The 18,769-nt window shown below is 39.3% G+C and overlaps 1 long non-coding RNA gene across 1 annotated transcript in view; it reads right to left on the reverse strand.

Moving 5' to 3' along the window:
* Positions 1 to 5,438: 5,438 nt before the first annotated feature.
* Positions 5,439 to 18,769, reverse strand: part of LOC308342987 — a 31,972-nt gene continuing 18,641 nt past the window's right edge. The window contains exon 3 of the long non-coding RNA XR_013966835.1: positions 5,439 to 7,886. This is a non-coding gene — a long non-coding RNA (uncharacterized lncRNA). The remainder of the gene's footprint in view (positions 7,887 to 18,769) is intronic.

The raw sequence follows: 18,769 nt of genomic DNA on the forward strand, positions 1-18,769 counted from the left end.
AACAATTTCATTTTTTTCCAAAGTAGTTATCACCATCTGTAACTATCTTGTTTATTTCCTTGTTTATTTTCTCCTCACCAAACCCCTGCTGTGAGAAGCTCCAGGAGAATAGAAACCTTGTCTTTCTTTCTTGATTCATGATGCCTGATGCCCAACACTGTGTTTTGCAATGTAGTCCATGCTCACTAAGTATTTGTTGAATTAATTAAATAAAAGTTACACTTTGTTGAGCACCTGCTATGTGCCACTGTATCTGGTATTTTATATGATTATCTCATTGAATCCTCATGAGAACCTTGTAAATAGGTGTTATCATCTTTATTTAACCAGTGAAAAATCTGGAGACTTAAAGAAGTGAAGTAACTTATCCAAGGCAACCCAGGAAGTTAGCAAAAGAATTGACAGTTGAACTCAAATCTCTCTGTCTCCAAACTCAACACTCATCCTGCTTTACCATGTTTCCCTTGCTGACAAATAATTCTAGAATAAAATCTACCTCAGCTGGAACTCGCAAATTGATGGAACTCTCTTCCACCAGATGTGGAAGCCTGACTTAGCTTAGGGTAAAAGGAAAAATGAAAGGAAGCTGCAAGATTAAAGGGGTCATCAACTCATCCCTAATTTTGTCACCACCTTCCAGAGCACAATGGTGGACTTCCACATTTTCCCTCTTGGGACTATCACTCCCCACCCGTTCTTATGGAGATCCTTTGAAGCCAAGTGGCTTTCTCTGGTGCAGGCAATCACAGTAGTGCATTGGATGCAGAGTTGGGTCCCGGACTGGTTGCGCTAGTCAACAGGCCAGTCAGAGCCTTCACACGGATTTTTCTAAGTGGACATGGTGGGACAGCTTTCCTTCCCTCATCAAAAATGATTCTCTAAGAAGTGACTTTGGAGACGTCCATGGCCATGTTTCCTCTCTCTGGGGTAAGGCACATCTCTGGTAGGAGCGGGTGACACCAACACAGAAGCAGAGGAAGGAAGACAGAGAGAGAATCCAGAGTCTTTGGTTCCAGTCACCACAGAGCTTTGCTTCATAACTGCCTATACTGGTTCTCGAGCCAGTTAGCTAGTTCAAGCATTTTTTCCTCAATGGTGGTAGGTTTTTATTTCTTGCATATTAGTCTTGACAATCACAAGGACATATAAAAAGTCTCCTTCATGTGGTGCAAGGAGCCAGTCACCATCTTGAAACTCTGAATATCCCTTACAATGTGCATTTTTTACCTCTAGTGATACTGTATAGAATAATGTTTAAGAATTTCTGCAAGTTTTGGGATCAGACATAATTAGAAAAGAGTCCTGCTCCATCATTCTGGAACTGTGTGACATAGGGCAAGTAACTTCAGCTCTCTAAACCCATTTTCTGAACAATAAGAATTATAATTATACATATCTCACAGGATTTTTTGGAGGATTAATGATTGTGCACAACGTTGGGGACATATTATGAGCAGTAGTTGTGTCCTGGTGTTTCCTTCTTCCCTTTCAGTGACAGCACACAGCATCCCCCTCCCCACTCTGTTTTATAATGTCTCTGGGACACCTCCAGGTTGCTAGAACAAGGCCAACCCTGAGAACATGATTGGGAGGGAAATAAATTTGTCTTACTCAGGTGTTTACCTGCCCCAGTGTTGGCTTTTTTTCCTCCTTAAGATGTGATGGTATAATTGTTGGGAGAGTACTAGCCACTACCACCTCCTGACACTTGTATAAAGCCAACCAGAACAATTTGCTTTCATGAAATGAGTTTCATGAAAAACACAGGGTGAAGAAACGGAGACCCAGAGAACAGCCATTGACTTGTCTCACATCAAACAGTTCCTCCTTGTTGGAAGAGCAGAACTCAGGTCTGCCAGGGAGAAGTTCAACTTTGTACAGACGTAGCATCATTAGACGCTAGTTATGAAATATTCAGACATTTTCTTAAAATGCCTTAATATAAAGCTGAGGTGTACTTGTTCTAAACTTATTTGTACAAACAAACTGTACTCTTTGCATGAATTAGGAAAACACAGAAAAGTCCCAAATTCTTCCATAAGTACTCTCTTTCTGTAACTTCTTCTGTGAAAATATAGTTATGCATGTATTTTTTCTAATTATAAATAGATTTATTGTTATTTTCTGTTTATAAGAGTAACAATGATTATTGGATAAAACTCAGAGTAGTAAATGCCACAAAAATTAAAAATTACTGTAATCCAGGCATTCATAATTAATTATAGTTCATTAATCATTTTGGTTCACGTATTTCAGCAGATTCTTTCACACATATACTCACACAGTTACAAACACAAGATGGAACTTAAGATACAACCCCTTATAGACTCTCTCTCTTTTCATGTAATATGACATAAACACTTACCTGTGACACAGATTTTCCTCTACACTATGTTTTCTAAAACTTTTTGTTATGATAATTTCAAACTATACAAAATAGCATAAGCATTGTAATAAACTTCCTGTACCTGTTACCCACATTCAGCAGCTACCAATTATATACCCCCTACACACTTTATGCAATGGATTTGGTGGTGGGTATTATGAAGGGCATGTATTGCATGAAGCACTGGGTGTGATGCATAAACAATGAATTTTGGAACACTGAAGAAAAGTTTTAAAAAAGCAAATTGCAAATATTATATTATTTTATCCATAAATATTCAGTATATATCTCTAAAAGATTAGGACTCCTTTTTTGACTTCTTCATTGCCAATTTGAATACTTTTTATTTCTTTTTGTTGTCTGATTGCTGTTGCTAGGACTTCTAGGACTATATTGAACAACAGTGGAGAGAGTGGACATCCTTGTCCTGGTCCTGATCTCAAAGGGAAGGCTGTCAGCTTTTCCCCATTGAGAATGATATTCATTGTGAGTTTTTCATAGATAGGACTCTTAAAAAAAAAAAAAAAAAGATTTATTTATTTGAGAAAAGATCACAAGTGGGAGGGACACAGAGAGAAAGAATCCAAAGCAGACTCCATCCTGAGCTCAGAACCTGATATGGGGCTCAATCTCAGAACCCTGAGTTCACAACCTGAGCCAAAACCAAGAGTTGGATGCTCACCCAACTGTGCCACCCAGGTGCTCCAAGATTAGAACTCTTTTAACTAATTGCAATCATTCATTAGTACCATCCAATATCCAGTGTTCAACTTTCCCAATTGTCTCATAAATGACTTTAAAAAAAAATAATTATATGTTTCAAACAGGATTTAAGCAAGGTCTACTTACTGCATTTGATTCAGATATTTCCTAAGTCTCTTTTTCTTTATGTATGCCTAATTTCGTTTTGTTTTGTTTTGTTAAAGAAGAAGCTAGGTTTGTTTCATAGAGTGCTTACATTCTGAATTTTGCTGATCGTATCCTCTTGATGTCATTTAACATGTTCCTTTGTCCCCTAAATTTTCTAACAATTAGTAGTTAGATCTAGAATTTTGATCAGAATATTTCTTAGGTGGTGGGTTGTATTTACACCAGGAGGTACCAGTCTAGAACATAACTTTTAACGGTTGATTCATATAGATAGACTATAATTTCTTTAACCAATCACTTACTATTGGAATTTAAATTGTTTCTTACATGTATTGTGATTACCAGCACTTATACAAAAGCCTTTTGGCCAAAACAAATTCCTTTCTTTAGACTAGATTCCTATAAGTAAATGCAGAGCCAGCGCTCAAAATATATGACCTTTGAGAAGGTTCCAAGGAGTTAAACTTTCTAAGTGGCTCTCTTGATAACTCCGAACTAGGCCACGGCATAAAGGCTGGCTGGGTTTAAGGGTAAGTGGAAGTACATCACACTCTAGTGAGGTTGCTCTTACTTTGCTTTACCGTGGCCTAAACCAGTGACTAGTGCAAAGACTGCCTATCAATCTGGGATCCATGATGGCAGATGTAGCTAACCTCTACCCTCACCCTAGGCACCCCTTCTTTGTGGGGGAGCTGCCCACACATTGGCCTCAGCACCCACATGGAGTAAAGGGCTGCCAGGTCAGAGGAGATTGTCTGGGATCATTTCCTTGGATCCTTTGTTAGGACTATAATGCCTTGATTCTGGGTTTATAACTTCTTGTGAGACTTGTACTTAGCTGAGCTCCTCCCATGTGATACCCTTGTTGTACTCAAGGAGTCAGTGTACCAGGCTGGCCTGAGTTTCCTTCACAACTTTTGTTGGGAGTCAAGATGTTTGAATCATTCTGAAATCTTTAGTAGGTCTATCTCTATTCTAGTTTGAAGGAGAAGGGAGGTGGAGAAACCCCTCCTAGCTCCATCCTGGAAGTGTTGAACTTTCTCATATAATGGTGCAGGCCCATGACAAGTAGGGGTACAGCAGGCCAACTTCTGACTCCCCTTGCCCTGAGAAGGCAATTCAGAGCACTGATGAATCCAGAAGCACTTTGTACTTGCAAAGTGTCTGACTACAAAGGCAAGAAGACCCAGCAGATGACTTTATGGTGCTAAGTAGAAGCAACCTGAGTACAGGCCCTGTGCTCCTGATACCCCAGTCTTGGGCAGAACCACACTTGCAACAAGTGGGTAAATGTCAGGGAACACTCAGAAATAGATAAAGATGCTGAATATAAATGAAGTTGATAGTAGAGGTCACCGATTCAGAATACTGATTTCTGCTGCCCTGAGGGGAACATTGGAGCCAACCTTTGTAACAGTCCAGCCTTGTTTAGCTTATCAAATCTGGCTAAAGCAAAAGCCCCAGGATCCACCCACTTCATCAGAAACAAGTCTGAACAAGTCAGGCACTGTGTGCTTCAGATACCCAGGCATTTTGACAGTTCAGTTCTGACCACCAGCCAAATGTAAATTGAGAATGCCAAGTCATCCATCATGGGTTAGCCACGTGTGAGGTTAATGCCCCATCTTCTAGAAGCACACAAAGGGCCGTTTGAGCAGGAAAATCCCACCACCTCCTGCTGAAACACATAGCCTACATTCGGATCATCTTTCTGAACAGCATCTTGGTTTGGAAGGTACAGCTGTTGCTGAGATCCCTGAATATAGCCTGCTGTTCTCTGTGGAAGCTAGGGTAGATTAGTGTGGTTAACTTGAGATGCAGTAAAGCCCTCCAGCCTGCCCCTCCTCCAAATAGCCAACCTGCTGGCAGCCAGATGCTGATGTTTGCCCAATTATCCATGTCTGCTTGCAAATGGGAAAAGCTGGGTTGTAGTTGAACTCATCATATGACCTTAGGAACATCAGCACCCCTCTCAGGAGCTCAGTTCCACTAAATCTGGACAGGAACAGGCGCTGCTTCATATAAGAAAGTCCCCTTGGGAATGAGCACTCAGCACTTCTGATCCTGGGAGTGTAGTGATTGACAGAAGCGGCCTTCCTTGACTTGACTCCCAGAGGTGTGGCTTTTAGAGAATTCCATGAAACATGAGACATGGACCAAGAACAGATCTAGAGTCAGGTTTATGCCTCTAACAGCTGTGGCTTTCAAATTCTTTCAGATTGAAGAAGTTGAAACAGCAGCTGCACATTTATTCCTTGTTCTGGGGATGGGAGGTGATGGAGGCAGATATGATGGAGACACAAAGGCCATGACTATTTTCTTCTTCAATAAGCCCCAAATTATGTCTTGGGTCCCATAAAATAAAATGGAAAGTGACTACATGGAGTTAGCTTCCCCCAACCCCTGTGACTTTTCAAATTCAGATTAATATTTTTGCTGGAAGATGCCCCAGGCTCATAGTGTTTCAAGAAAACTTAAAGTTATCTAGTCTACATATAGGAACTGCATGGTCCTCCTGTGTCATTCCACATGCTTACGTCCATGACACACATTGTTAGTCACAGAGCTCTAGCCCACTTTCAAACATTCATTCTCATCACAGAGGTGGTCCAGGCAGTCTCTAGCAATGATACAGCACTGACACTCAAGGTAAACTCATTTGCCATCCCCAATCTAGTCTAACTCATGCATTTTACACATGGAAAACTGAGGGTCAGAGAGGGGGAAAATCTGCCCAGTCACACAGTGAATCGGTGTTATTTGTGGAAAGCTAAATAAAGGGCATAGAATTCTTAGAAATGTCAAGCAAAATATAGGCCACTGCTTATTTACCTATTGTGTTGTATTTGTTCTGTTTTCCTAGATTCATTGAACTGTTTCTCTAAATTTTGAGGGCTTTTTTCCCTAATATAAAAGCAATGTATCTCTATAGAAATACAAATAAACAAAACAAAAAACCCGCTCAAAAGCAGCACCCACACATGAAACTACTGTGTTAAGCCATGGTCTATAGACCTTTCCTACATGTGTGTATACATTTACCCACATATCTATATTTTTATATGGGAGTAAATCAACTTTTCTTTTTAGAGCTCCTGGTCACAAGAAATTCTTAATGAAAGCAATGCTTCAGTTCATACTCTTGATTGGACCCATAGTGTACATATTGTTTTGTGACCTGGTTTGAGTAAATGTTCAATTGTAATGTCTAAATATTCATGGAAATTCTGTTAGACACTTAGACTATTACCAGTTTTTTGTTACTCTAATATCCACTCTAAATTTTTGCTCACAAGCTTAATTGTTTTCTTTAGGGCAAACATATTTTAAAGGCTCTTGACACACACTGACAAATTGCTCTCCAATAGAGCTGGAAGCAGGAGGCTAGCAGGGTCTCTGAAGTATGTTTTTTAGCAACTTTACCCACACAAGATCTCATTATTTCTGTTGTTCTTTTGTTCTCCTGTTGGTATGCTTTGTGTATCAAGAAAGAGTGTAGAATTTCCAAAGGTAAAACCACATTTTTGCAGTTCCTAGGGTAAGAGACATGACTGAACACATAATAATGAATTAACATTAACTGAAAATTAACCAAGTGTCAGGTGTCAGGCATTAACTCATAGGGTTGACAACAACCCATCTTGTAGGGAAAGTTCGAAAGGGTTGAGTAACTTGCCTGATGCTCCATGGGACCAAGCTTGTTTAAGTCTGACCTGCATACCAACCCCTTTGCCATGCTGCCTCCACATAGTCACTACAAGTAAATATTTGTATGTGGGCTGATGGATTATTTTCCTTTGGTAGGACAGACCTGAGCAACTCAGAAGGGAGCAGCCATAAAAATAGGCTAAAAACACAATCTTAGTTCTCCTAGTTAGTCCTGACTGGAATAGCCCCAGCGGATTTCAGCAATGTTTAAGCTGGGTTTGAGGGTATGACCTGAGGTAGTATTTTTATTAAGGATTTCTTATGACTGGGAACTCAAAGAAGGAAACTTGAATTATCCCATATAAAAATATAGCTACCCAAGTTTATCAGTGGTATTTCCTTTTTATAGTGTTTGGTGCTAATAATAGCCCCAAACTCCTCAACCCAACTTTCCAGCTTTTTAAAAGAACAGTACTTATAAGAATGTCTGAATAATTGTGACTGGAGGGATTTATTCCATCCAGTGTTTCCTGTGATTTCTCTGGAGAAAGCAAAGGGCTTGGGAGTTGGTGGCTATGTACAGTCTCTGTGCTGCCTCAGGGATCTTGTGAGTGAGAGCCAGAGAGGGGCTCCTAAGGAAGTGAGAGGGGATGTGACATAAGAGGAGGAGAGAGGCATGAGGGTTTTTACAGAGAACTCAGAATAAATCAGGTTATCTTCTTGGATTCCAGGGAGCCGAGTAAGAAAACCGGGCCCCTTTCTCCCTTTTGTTGTCCTCTGGACAGTCCTGTTCTTGTCAGGCCAGCACTTGGTGTCTGATAGAATCTGAGAAGGGATTGTCACCTCTTAGAGAACGAAAGGTCTTGGCAAAGCAGAGAGTGATTTTATAAACCAAAAGTTCTCTGAAGGTTTCCAGCTGTCGTCTACTTCAACATCTTCCACAACATGTCTGCTGGTGGAGGCCCTCTCCCTGCCACAGCACCTGTGGAACAATTTTCCATGTTTAAAGGTTCTCTCCTTTTGAAAAAATTATTTTTGGAGATATAATTTACATACAATAATATGTACTCATTTTAAGTGCACATACACTAGATAAATTCTGATGAATGTGGGCACCCATATAACCACCATGACCCCATCACCTCAAAAAAATTCTTACCTGCTCCTTTCAGCCAGTCCCCTACCCCCACCCCCCACTCTAGGCCACCACTGATCTACTTTCTATCACTGCAACTTAGTTTTGCCATTTCCAGAATTTCACATAAGTTGGATCATAAAGTATGTACTATCTTGGTCATGACTTCCTTCACTAGACATAACATTTTTGAGATTCATCAGTGTTATTGCATATATCAACAGTTCTTTTGCATTGCTGAGTAATATACTATTGCATGGATATATCACAATCTGTCTAGCCATTTGAGTTTGCTTCTTTTGATTATCATGAATGAAGTTGTTATATACATTCATGTAAAAATCTTTTTGTGGATATGTGCATTCATTTCTCTTGGGCAAATATCTTGGAGTGGAATTGCTGGGTCATAAAATAAGTGTGTGTTTAACTTAATAAAAACCTGCCAAACAGTTTTCCAAAGTGGAGTAACTGAAAGTTCCAGTTGCTTCACACCCTCACCAATATTTGGTTTTGGCTATCCCTCTAAGTTTAGTCACTCTCAGTGGTATCAAATAGCATCTCATAGTGCTTTTAATTTTCACTTCCCTTCTAACTAATCATGTTGAATATTTCTTCATGTGCTTATTGGCTATTCATATGTCACCTTTTTTTGAAGGGTTTGTTAAAATCTTCTGTCCGTTTTTCTTTAATTGAACTACCTCTCTTTATTGACTTTCCAGAGTTCTTTTTATATTCTGGTTACAAGTCCTTTATCTGATATTTGCATTGCAAATATTTCCCCCATATTGTGGCTTGCCACTTCAGTTTCATAGTGGTGTCTTTCAAAGTGCAGTAGTGTTTTATTTGGTGAAGTCTAATTAGTCAGTTTTTCCTTTTATGGTTTAAACTTTTGTGTCTTGTCCATGAAATCTTTGCTTACCTCAAGGTTGTGAATATTTTCTCCTATGATTTCTTCCAGAAGTTTGTAGTTTTAGCTTTTGCTTTTAGCTCTATGATTTATTTTGAAGTAATATTTGTATATAACGTGAGGTAAAAGCCAAAATTCCTTTTTTTTTTTTTATACAGATATCCAGTTGTTACATAAATGTGAGTTGACTTCTAGTCCTGCTACTCACTGGCTGTGACCTTGGACAAAGACTTAATCTCTCTGAGGCTCCATTTCTTTATCTGTAAAATGGGATAATTGTACCTACTTGCAGGGCACTTTATTTTCCTTCAAATAGTATATATAAAAGATTTGTAATTGTGCTTGGCACAGTAGATCATAACTGTGAACTGTTATTATTCCTGGCCTGAATACTAACATCCATTATATTTACAAAGCTATTTTCCATTTATAAAGCCCACTTTTCCTCCATATCAGTCTTTAAGACTCCTAAGAAAACTTCTAGAGGGTCATCTTTACACTTCATCTGTACTCAGTAGAAGTTTTAGGTAGAACTGTGGCTTCCTGAAGGGCAGAGGTTGTGTTTATTCTTCTTTGCATTCTCCCCAATGCCTAGATTGTGCTGGCTACACACGCTAGATACTGTGATTTCAATTAGTGGGACAAAAATTTATCTAAGCTCTTCTTGAAGTCAGTCATGTTTCTAGTCTTTTCTATCATCTCTCTTTCCCTCCACAGAGATCTCAGGGGTTCTAAAGACCTTTGATGATCAACCCATGACTTCCACATCCCACCTTCTGTTTGGCTTGCTTCAGTCCTCCTGTTCCCAACACCCTCACCCTAAAATGTTTAAAACCACACTCATTGGTGGTATCCTAATCAAAGCTCTTTGGTTGCAAAAACAGAAACTCACTCAACTTAGTTCAAGTAGAGGGCAGTGTTAACTGAAAGGCTACAGGGGGACAATCACACAAGTGAAGGGTAAGAGAAACAGGGGAGCTTGGAGAACAGCTTGCTTGACTTGAGTGACCAAGGACAGCCCTCTCTTTTATTCTATATTAAAGCATTTGAAATGAAGTCTGGCTCTGTTCGAATAGGTGAACATGGTTTGTGAAGTCTTTTCCAGTAGATGAAACAGTGTAAAGACAGAAGATAGAAATGGCTATTCTCAAAAACTGCTTGGCACTATGTTTATTTGGAAATCCAACTCACCTTCCCAACTGAATTCTGAATATGGGCTTGATATTCTATTTCTTAACATTACTTTAAAACAAAATGATAATAATAAGAAGAAGAATTACCATCATCACCACCATCACCATTACCGTCATCACCACCATGAGAACTATGTTTAACAATTACATGCTAGCTACAGTACTAGATGCTTTTCTATACTTTTTTTTTTCTAATCCTCAAAGGCCTTTGAAATTTTATAGCTGAGGCATTTGAGGCTCAGGGAAGGTGTATTCTTTAACTTGACCAAAGTGTTTACTTAGAAGACACAAACAGGGGAAAGACAAACCCAACAAAGATCTGCTGGTTCCCAAAGTCCCTTAATCTTGAAGCTCAAGACCACTTTAAGAACATGGTTTCAACTCTTGACTTGCTTGTTGAATGAAAAAGGCTCCCTGTGATTGGTATTGGAAATCCTCCCCCAACCTCTTCCCAGTCATCTGTAACTATTAAGCTGTTAGTGCAGTCCTGAACTAAAGATCTTTAATGATGACTTTGTCTATCATGAAGGTTTCTAGTTCTTTAAAAGACAGAAAATCATTATTTCTTCTGACAAGCCCTTCTTCAAATGGGATCTTAATCCTCAAACCTGCAGGAATATTGACACTGGGAGGAAGTCATTGCTCAGCCCCAGTTAGCACTGCTAATCTTTGGGCAAACTGCTTCTTTTAAAGTCATTTCCTTGACTTGGCTTTCTGTGTAAAGAACTTGGTTACAGAGAATGCATGGGAAGGGTTTTGCCACTGATACTGATCAATAAGCTTCAAGAGGCAGGGAGGAAATGACAGGCTTAAGTGGCCCCTGGTGACCCTCTTGAGCCAAATGCACTTTCAAGATATGTAAAACAATGTCTTTTTAAACCCAGGTCCGTATTCAGAGAAAAAATTAACTTGTGCATTTGTTGCAATCTCTGAGATGGAATCTTTGGGCCAGCAAAGGAAACTCTCTCATCTCCATTCTCTGACTCATGGTACCCATATACCACTAAAATTACTCAGTCTGTAAAAGAAGAAGCAGGGCTATGGACAAGGACTGTGGCCCAGGAAGTGGTATGAATCACTCCAATGTGGTACATGGGGCACCACCCCTTGTTGGCATTAAATTCCAACTCTGCCCTGCCCTCAGCATCCCCTCCCACTGCCTGCTCTGGTGATTTGTCTACCACACAGTCTCATAAACATAGCTCTGAGTTGGTTGCTAAGACCAACTATTGGCATCTGTATAACTCTTTGTAGTTAGCAAGGCATTTTGAATCATTTATCAATCCACCCAGGCATTTATTCATTGAAAATGTACTTGGTAATAATAGTAATATTATGGGCCCACCATGGGACAAACATTGTGCCAGACATAGAAGGTATAGTGATAATCAAAAGAGTCATACAGTCATGGTCACTGCCATCATGGAGTAGGTAGTCCAGGACAGAGTTTTGTTTGTTTGTTTGTTTGTTTGTTTAAATGATTCAGTGAAATTCAGTTGAATTGTATTGTATAAAAGGTATTTCTTACTGAGGATCATGGCCAAAAACACAGAAACACACTGGTTTAGTGGAGGGTATTCTCAAAGATTCCTCTAACTATCCTCCTCACAGTCACTGGAGAGTTCATGGAGTCTCATGCAGGAGACAGAAAATATTATTACTATTCTTACTTGTAATAATATTGATCAGACATTGTACCTTGCAGGGAAAACAAAGGTTATCAAACATATCTGTTCTAGCCTTCAATCCTTTTGGGGCTCCCCATTACCCTCAGGATGAAGGCTCAACATCTTAGCCTAGAGGATCTTGTAACTCTCTCTCTCTTTCTCCCTTTCCCACTGTTCATACTATTTACCTTCATCCTTCTCAAATGCCCTCCTGATCCCAGCTGCCTGGAAATACCTCCTCACCTCTGAACACTCAGGTTAAGTGTCACTTCCTCTGTGCCTTTGCTTCTTGTTTGGTCTTTCACTGTCACATCTCCTTATTTCTTCTGATTATGGCACTCTTTTTTCATTAGGAAGTCCCCTCCACCCCACCACCACCACACTCAGTGAGGTGCTGATGATAGGCAGGGCTCATCGGGTGGTCTCATGATCCAGACCTGGAACCCCATGTTCTGGATATTGCAATTGGTTCAAGGATGGCAAACAATCCAAGCAAGGCCAGTCACAGTCTGTGAGCCTTTTGTGTTAAGAGAGTTGAAGTTGGGTCCCCAAATGGTCATGAATATACAATGTCTAACTTTATAGCACCCTTATTTGTCTATAGCATATCTCCTACTGTACTGTAAATTCCCTCAAGCAGAGACTGCTCTTTGATTTAAAAAATATGTGTGTATGGCTTTGTGTGTGTGTATAAAAGTAATATATTCTCTTTGTATAGAAAAGTGGTGGATAATTTGCTATAGAAAAATTTTAAAACACACAAAAACATTGTTAAACACCTGTAATCCTCTCTCTCCCAAAGACATTCTTTAAAAGATTATTTATTTATTTATTTTAGACAGACAGAAAGAGAGAGAGAAGGGGCAGATGGGGAAGGAGAGGGAGAAAGAATTTGAATTGACTCTGCACCAAGTGTGGAGCTCAATGTGGGCCTCGATCCATGACCCTGAGATCATCCGAGAGTTGGATGCTTAACTGACTGAGCCACCCAGGGGCCCCTGCCAAAGACATTTTAACAGTCTTTTTATAATGCAGATACACACAAAACTCACATTTTGCATAAGTAGAATATAATTGAACATATGACTTTATAACTCCATTTTTTCACTTATGTGATACACTGTGAAAACTCTCCCATCTAATTAGCTGTTTTTCCTCATGATTTTTCTTGGCCATTTATTATTCTTAGTCAGGTAGAAAATATATCAAGGGCAATTCATCAAAACTCTGTTGGAGGGGGAGGAGTCAAGATGGCGGAGGAGTAGCAGGCTAAGATGACATCATGTAGTAGGAGATCAGCCAGATAGCTTATCAAGCCATTCCAAACACCTACAAATCCAACAGGAGATCGAAGAGAAGAAGACAGCAATTCTAGAAACAGAAAATCGACCACTTTCTGAAAGGTAGGACCTGTGAAGAAATGAATCCAAAGTGATGGGAAGATAGACTGCAGGGGGAGGGACTGGCTCCCAGCAAGCAACGGAGCAACAGAGCACAAAATCAGAACTTTTAAAAGTCTGCTGCACAGAGGGACATTGCTCTAAGGCTAAGTGGGGCTGGAGCCCTCGCGGGGACAGCATGGTCTTCGGTCCTGTGGGTTCACCAAAGGATCGGGGGTGTCTGAATATCACAGAGCTTACAGGTATTAGAGCAGGGAAGCTGGCTACAGAGATGGAGCCGAGGAGTGAGCTCTCAGCTCGGGGTTACCTTAAACATGATCTGTGGCACATTCAGGACACTGCTTTTTGAGCAGGGACCCCACAAGTGGCAGATCCAGGGACACCTCCCTGGAAAAGCAGCAGTGATCTGCTGGGTTTGGAGACTCCAGGCGGGGCTGTGTGCCAGAGACAGAGACACTCGGTCGCAGGCCGGGTGAGCTCGGCACATAGCCGGAGGCCAGGGAGATGGGAGTGATTGAGCCCTTTTCTCCGAGGGCACACTGAGGAGTGGGACCCTGAGCTCTCGTCTCCTCCGGGATTGGGAGGCTGCCATTTTCATTCCCATCCTCCAGAGCTCTACAGAAAACGTTTAGGGAACAAAAGCTCCCAAGAGTGAACCCGAGCAGATTACTTAGACCCGGCCCTGGCAAGGGTGGTGCAATTCCATCTCGGGCAAAGACACTTGAGAAACACTACAACAGGCCCGTCCCCCAGAAGATCAGCAAGAAATACCGCCCAGACCAAACTCATTTATCAAGGAGAACAGAGGAATTTCAGAGAAATTCCAGAGAAAGCAAAGCATGGAATTCATGGCTTTCTCTCCATGATTCTTTAGTTTGGCAAAGTTAACTAATTTTTATTTTATTTTATTTTTTTCTTATTCTAATTTTTAAAATTTTACTCTTTCCTCTTTTAACATTTTTTAACTAGTTTATCTTAACAATACCTTTCATAAAATTTTTTTTGAACTTTCATTATTATAGTCATATTTTATCCCTCATTGTATCTAACTTTATTTTTTGTATACACATAGGGTCTTTTCTTCTAAAAAGTTTTGGGATACAACTTATTCTAATAGATCACAATATACCCTAATCTAGCACAGGGCTTTGTTCTAGTCTCCAGCCTGAGCAAATTCTCTCCACTTTCTTTTTCCAACCAACTTATCAACTCCCTTTTTAGAATTTTTAAAAAATTTTCATCTTTACAGTCATATTCCATCCCTTCATTGTGTTTACACTTATTTGTGTGTGTGTGTGTGTGTGTGTATATATATATATATATATATATATATTTTTTTTTTTTTTTTTCCTTTTTGGAAGGTAGTTTCTTCTAGAGACCAAAGTACTCCCAAAATTAAGTGGGTGGCTCTGTTCTATTCACCAGGCTAATATCTATATTTTCTTTCTTTTTTTAATTAAAAAAATTTTTTTAACTTCTTTTTACCCCCTTTCTCCTCTCCACAATTTGGGGTCTCTTCTGATTCGGTTAACTCACATTTTTCTGGGGCCTTTCCCACACTTTTAGTATTTTATTCTCTCCTTCATATATTCTTATCTGGATAAAATGACAAGGCGTTAAAACTCACCACAAAAAAAAAAAAAAAAAAAAAAAAAAAAGAGGCAGTACCAAAGGCTAGGGACCTAATCAATACAGACATTGGTAATATGTCAGATCTAGAGTTCAGAATGACGACTCTCAAGGTGCTAGCTGGGCTCAAAAAATGCATGGAAGATATTAGAGAATTCCTGTCTGGAGAAATAAAAGCCCTTTCTGGAGAAATAAAAGAACTAAAATCTAACCAAGTTGAAATGAAAAAAGCTATTAATGAGATGCAATAAAAAATGGAGGCCCTTACTGCTAGAATAAATGAGATAGAAGAGAGAATTAGTGATAGAGAAGACCAAATGACAGAGAATAAAGAAGATAAGCAAAAGAGAGACAAACAACTACTGGACCACGAGGGGAGAATTCAAGATATACGTGATACCATAAGACCAAACAACATTAGAATAATTGGGATTTCAGAAGAAGAAGAAAGAGAGAGGGGAGCAGAAGGTATATTGGAAGAAATTATTATAGAGAATTTCCCTAATATGGCAAAGGGAATAAGCATCAAAATCCAGGAGGTGCAGAGAACCCCCCTCAAAATCAATAAGAATAGGTCCACACCCTGTCATCTAATAGTAAAACTTACAAGTCTTAGTGACAAAGAGAAAATCCTGAAAGAAGCCCGGGACAAGAAGTCTGTAACATACAATCGTAAAAATATTAGATTGGCAGCAGACTTATCCACAGAGACCAGGAAGGCCAGAAAGAACTGGCATGATATATTCAGAGCACTAAATGAGAAAAACATGCAGCCAAGAATACTATATCCAGCTAGGTTATCATTGAAAATAGAAGGAAAGATAAAAAGCTTCCAGGACAACAAAAAAAAAACAAACAACAAACAAACAAACAAACAAAAAACTAAAAGAATTTGTAAACACCAAACCAGCTCTACAGGAAATATTGAAAGGTGTCCTCTAAGCAAAAAGAGAGCATAAAAGTAGTAGACCAGAAAGGAACAGAGACAATATAGAGTAACAGTCACCTTACAGGCAATACAATGGCACTAAATTCATATCTCTCAATAGCTACCCAGAATGTAAATGGGCTCAATGCCCCAATCAAAAGACACAGGGTATCAGAATGGATAAAAAAACAAAGCCCATCAATATGCTATCTACAAGAAACTCATTTTAGACCCAAAGACACCTCCAGATTTAAAGTGAGGGGGTGGAAAACAATTTACCATGCTAATTGACATCAAAAGAAAGCTGGGGTGGCAATCCTTATATCAGATCTATTAGATTTTAAGCCAAAGACTATAATAAGAGATGAGAAAGGACACTATATCATACTTAAAGGGTCTGTCCAACAAGAAGATCTAACAATTTTAAATATCTATGCCCCTAACATGGGAGCAGCCAACTATATAAATCAATTAATAAGAAAATCAAAGAAACACTTTAACACCCCCCTCACTGAAATGGACAGATCATCCAAGCAAAAGATCAACAAGGAAATAAAGGCCTTAAATGATACACTGGACCAGATGGACATCACAGATATATTCAGAACATTCCATCCCAAAGCAACAGAATACACATTCTTTAGTGCACAAGGAACATTCTCCAGAATAGATCACATCCTGGGTCACAAAGCAGGTCTCAACCGGTACCAAAAGATTGGGATCATTCCCTGCATATTTTCAGATCACAATGCTCTGAAGCTAGAACTCAATCACAAGAGGAAATTTGGAAAGAACCCAAATACATGGAGGCTAAAGAGCATCCTACTAAAGTATGAAAAGGTCAACCAGGAAATTAAAGAAGAACTGAAAAAATTCATGGAAACAAATGAAAAGGAAAACACAACAGTTCGAAATCTTTGGGACACAGCAAAGGCAGTCCTGAGAGGAAAATATATAGTGATACAAGACTTTCTCAAGAAACAAGAAAGGTCTCAAATACACAACCTAACCCTACACCTAAACGAGCTGGAGAAAGAACAACAAAGAAAGCCTAAACCTAGCAGGAGAAGAGACATAATAAAGATCACAGCAGAAATCAATGAAATAGAAACCAAAAAAACAGTAGAACAAATCAATGAAACTAGGAGCTGATTCTTTGAAAGAATTAATAAGATTGATAAACCCCTGGTCAGACTTATCAAAAAGAAAAGAGAAAGGACGCAAATAAATAAAATCATGAATGAAAGAGGAGAGATCACAACCAACACCAAAGAAATACAAACAATTATAAGAACATACTACGAGCAACTCTACGCCAACAAATTCGACAATCTGGAAGAAATGGGTACATTTCTAGAGACATATAAACTACCACAACTGAACCAGGAAGAAATAGAAAACCTGAACAGACCCATAACCAGTAAGGAGATTGAAGCAGTCATCAAAAATCTCCCAACAAACAAGAGCCCAGGGCCAGACAGCTTCCCAGGGGAATTCTACCAAACATTTAAAGAAGAACTAACTCCTATTCTCCTGAAACTGCTCCAGAAAGTAGAAATGGAAGGAAAACTTCCAAACTATTTTATGAGGTCAGCATTATCTTGATCCCAAAACCAGAAAAAGATCCCATCAAAAAAGAGAATTACAGACCAATATCCTTGATGAACACATATGTGAAAATTCTCACCAAAATACTAGTCAATAGGATCCAACAGTACATTAAAAGGATTATTCACCACAACCAAGTGGGATTCATTCTAGGGCTGCAAGGTTGGTTCAACATCCACAAATCAATCAATGTGATACAATACACTAACAAAAGAAAGAACAAGAACCATATGATCCTCTCAATAGATGCTGAAAAAGCATTTGACAAAGTACACCATCCTTTCTTGATCACAACTCTTCAAAGTGTAGGGATAGAGGGTACATAGCTCAACATCATCAAAGCCATCTGTGAAAAACCCATAGTGAATATCATTCTCAATGGAGAAAAACTGAGAGCTTTTCTGCTAAGGTCAGGAACATGGCACTGATGTCCATTATCACCACCACTATTCAACATATTACCAGAAGTCCTAGGCTCAGCAATCAGACAACAAAAAGAGATTAAAGGCATCCAAATTGGCAAAGAAGAAGTCAAACTATCACTCTTTGCAGATGCTATGGTACTATACGTGGAAAACCCAAAAGACTCCACTCCAAACCTGCTAGAACTTGTACAGGAATCGAGCAAAGTGTCAGGATATAAAATCAATGCACAGAAGTCAGTTGCATTTCTATACACCACCAACAAGACAGAAGAAAGAGAAATTAAGGAGTCAATCCCATTTACAACTGCACCCAAAACCATAAGATACCTAGGAATAAACCTAACCAAAGAGGCCAAGAATTTATACTCAGAAAACTATAAAGTACTCATGAAAGAGATTGAGGAAGACACAAAGAAATGGAAGAATGTTCCATGCTCATGGATTGGAAGAACAAATATTGTGAAAATGTCGATGCTACCTAAAGCAATCTACACGTTTAATGCAATCCCTATCAAAATCCCATCCATTTTTTTCAAAGAAATGGAACAAATAATCCTAAAATTTATATGGAACCAGAAAAGACCTCGAATAGCCAGAGGGATGTTGAAAAAGAAAGCCAAAGTTGGTGGCATCACAATTCCAGACTTCAAGCTCTATTACAAAGCTGTCATCATCAAGAGAGTATGGTACTGGCACAAAAACAGACACATAGATCAGTGGAACAGAATAGAAAGCCCAGAAATAGACCCTCAACTCTATGGTCAACTAATCTTTGACAAAGCAGGAAAGAATGTCCAATGGAAAAAAGACAGTCTCTTCAATAAATGGTGTTGGGAAAATTGGGCAGCCACATGCAGAAAAATGAAACTGGACCATTTCCTTACACCACACACGAAAATAGACTCAAAATAGATGAAGGTGCTCAATGTGAGAAAGGAATCCATCAAAATCCTTGAGGAGAACACAGGCAGCA

Source organism: Martes martes, assembly GCF_963455335.1.
Source record: "Martes martes genome assembly, chromosome: 5".
Taxonomy (NCBI): domain Eukaryota; kingdom Metazoa; phylum Chordata; class Mammalia; order Carnivora; family Mustelidae; genus Martes; species Martes martes.